Here is a 3,798-nt window from a genome sequence, read left to right on the forward strand (position 1 = left end):
CAATTTGGATTTTCCACCTAAGCATCCATGTCAGAGGGACCATGTCACAATCACATATGTTAGGGGGTCCACATGGCATCCAAACATGGGCTCCACCTAACACCTTCAACATGTTACGGTTACATTGATCTGACATGGGGGTGTGACCTCCACTAAACTCCACACAAGTTATCATAATTCCATCCATCATTCATAGAAGTTATGATGGGAAAATCTTCTCTAAGATGCACAAACTTTAATCCGGTTAACGAATTTGTAAGTTCACACACCATCTGACATTGCTTGAAATTCATGGATCTTATCCAAAGATGCACAAAATTTAACAATTTTGGTGTTTTGTTTTTCCCTTTTTTCCACTGTCACCTTCAAAGTGACTTATCTTCTCATCTGGAAAGAGTTTAACCAAGTGTGATATATTGTTGGAAAGGTCTTAGAGAGGAATATCTAACCATACCATCGACAGATTTATTTGAGCATCATAAATTCAACAAAATCTCAATAAACTTTGACCCAATTTGTCATCATTTGATGTGATATTTTAAGTCACCATACTCAATAATATGCTTCCTTTGACTTCCCATTTGACGCCAATGACAATACTATGCCCAACATATAATTTATTGAATTAATGCTAAAATAAATGGACTATATTGTCATTTAAAAAAATCAAACCATTTAGAGATTTTAACTTAAAATATAAACAATATCAATCCCATATACAAATTACATTCTCAAGTTTCTGGGTGGTTTATAGTCATCTATATCCAATAAGGGAAAAACTCTTTGTTTTGTGTTTGCATTGAAAGTCAAAATTTATCTTCCTATATCTATATATGCACCATAAAACACCTAATTTTGGCACAACTTTACAAAACATGTGACATAATGATAAAATATCGGGGAGACCCTACTGGTTCAAAATTGAAGCGAGCTTCTCAACTCATCATCTTTTACTACTTCAATGTCTTGGGATCGATCCTTGTCTTCCAATCCATGTCCTATTGATCCTTCTCCAACATTAGTGCTTCAATGTCTCTTGAAATCGACCCTTTCCACACCTTTGCTTCCTTTTCCTTTTTTCCAAATGTAGTGAATACATTGTATTTTTTTCCTTCATCCTTCCCATAGATATTAAATTATATATCTTAAAATGTCTCATCCCTAATCTATCTAGGACAATAGTAGATAGTAATGGCTAGGAACATTTGAAAAGCCATTCTAAATTCAAATAAAAAAGCATGCCAAAGTTTTCCTCCTCATTCCCCACCAAATAAGGAGTTAGAGCAATGCCATGTTTCCTCCCCTAGATATACCATCTATTATCCATAATCTGACCAAGAGAGGAGTGCATACAATTCTTCATTGTTTGTAAGCAAATTATTCATGTTTTTAATACAAAAAGAAATATAAATAGAGTAGGGAAACTTTTCATGGGGGAATTTGATTATGAATCATAGCACCAACATAATTCAAATTTCCTTGTTCTAGTTATACACCTAAATTATCCATTTGATCTATGCTGGAATTTAACTCCCTCATCACGTGAAAGAAGTTGATTTCTTCAAACTGGCCAACCATCAAGAGAATGTGACATAGAGTAGGATGGGACCACTCTTTTGGATTGAATTTATTATTTTAGACCTGAAAAATGAATAGAAACAAGTCTTCGATGATTGTGGCCTTTTGTATCTTGAGCTCCAAAAATAACTACTTGATCCTTGTCAAAATGCCCATAACTCAACCTCATTGTTTGTTACTTGACCTAGTCCCCCCATGAACATTGATTTTGTTTGTTCATTGGGGTTAGTGAGAACCCCCTCACTCCTACCACCCTTGGATTTTCTTTAGAAGCCCCATCAAATAATATAAAACTCCCCCTAATTATCTAATTCATTTTTCAAGGTTGTCCTTGTTCATTCTTAGACAATACTCTTATTTAAAATATGGTTTCTTGATAAAACTGTTAGCATTATCATAATTTTTGATACTATTAAGCTAGGTATTTTCATTCTCTTAGAGGGCATCTATATTGCTAAAATTAATCCCTTGAGTTGATGAATCCTCAAAAAGGAGAGGGAGAACTTTAAAAACAACCAAAGCTAGATTTGATTGAATTTGATTAAATATGAGCTCATTTTGAGCCAACCAAATCTTCCAACAAAGGTATTTTAGAAGTGCCATTCATAAGTGAGCTAGGATAGAGTTTGTTTTGAGAGGAGAGTGGGAATTTTTTTATCCAATTAATAAACATATTTGTCCAAGTATTTAGGATCTCCATCAAATAACAGACTTCCTCCAATGCAAGATGCTAAGGTTGCAATGTTGATTCACAACTTAAATAAATGATCCAATGTCTCCAGAGATTTTTGATAGAGTACACACCACAAAGGCCCATATTTTTTATTTCTAAGATTATTTTCCATGCAATAACACCCAACAAAAGGTATTTATATCAGGGATGTCATTTCTATGTTAGATTTTTTTCCAAAGAGGAGAAGAAGGATGAGAGAGGAATTTCCTTGCTAACCTATTATATCCTTCTTTCATTGTGTATTTAAGATGGTTAATGGGTCTCCGAGTTATTCTTTCCTTCATATTACGTTTGATGGGGGTACTTTCGTTTCATATGCAAAAAAAATTATTTCTGTTGATGAAGTAGATGTGATGAAAGTTTTGGGATATTCCAAACTTGCCATTTTCATGGGCTTGTATCATAGGTCGATATATCATATAGGCTTTTGTGCCCCTTCTCGTGCATCAAACATTCTAATTTGCTGATTATTAGAAAACTATGGTGGATGTTCCACTGGATAGTTCATCAAATAAATATGGCAAAATTATTTTTTAAAATATAAAATCGACACTATGAGGTTTTACTTTTCTTTAGATTTCTAAATTTGTAAATTATTATTTATTGTGTATGCATGAAAATTATAATTATATAAAAAATATATAATGACTTAATAAAAACTCACAAACCACATTTGACACGAGGTATATCCTAGGAAACCCTTTCGGGAGAAAACCTAGCTGGAAGGTGAGCTCGCTCTGCTCTCTTTCTCTGAATAGAAAATATATGAAAGTACAAAGAAGTAAGGTATGTGGCCCATGGGCTATTACAGTGAAAAGCCTCTCTATGTGCTCTCTCTCTATCCCTCTTGACTATTTTTCTCTTCTAGGGAAAAAAATGCACTCGAAAACAATGGAACCCCTTTTTCTCCCAATGGCTCAGTTACAACACAACTTAATAGCCTACTAGTGGTTAGGTTTGACTCCCTCAACTCTTAACGAGGTTACAATATGGAATTTTTTAGAGTCTTGTTCATCATGGTCATGTAGCTATCCTATTTTCCATGAGTAATGGGGGATGATGTGGCATCCTCTCAAATTATGGTGGTCAAAATAGGAAGTTCAACTTTCGAATGGCATAAATTTTGCATGTAGACTCTGATTAAGGCGATTCTTGCACCATTGGAAAAGTCTTTGTGTGTAGAATAGGAAAAAAAGGTGCATGCAAAAGAGACAAATTTTACCCCCCAAAAATTCCATTTGATGCCTCAAATTTTTCTCTTGGAAGGTTTCATACCCCAATTTACCAAACTGGGTCTCACTGATAAAAATGGCCTTGTGAGCTTATTCCTCCACCTTTTATACTCTAAAATCATCAAGATGGATGGAAAAAAATATAATGATCTAATATGGATCACAAAAGGTTTTAGATCCCAATATTCCAAATTGGGTATCGCTGGTAAAAATGGTCGTGTGAGTTGATTCCACCACCTTTTCCACTCCAAAAGC

Source organism: Pinus tabuliformis, chromosome 3_2 (assembly GCF_031772625.1).
Source record: "Pinus tabuliformis cultivar Carrire ecotype Pingquan chromosome 3_2, CPIR1, whole genome shotgun sequence".
NCBI classification, from domain to species: Eukaryota; Viridiplantae; Streptophyta; class Pinopsida; order Pinales; family Pinaceae; genus Pinus; species Pinus tabuliformis.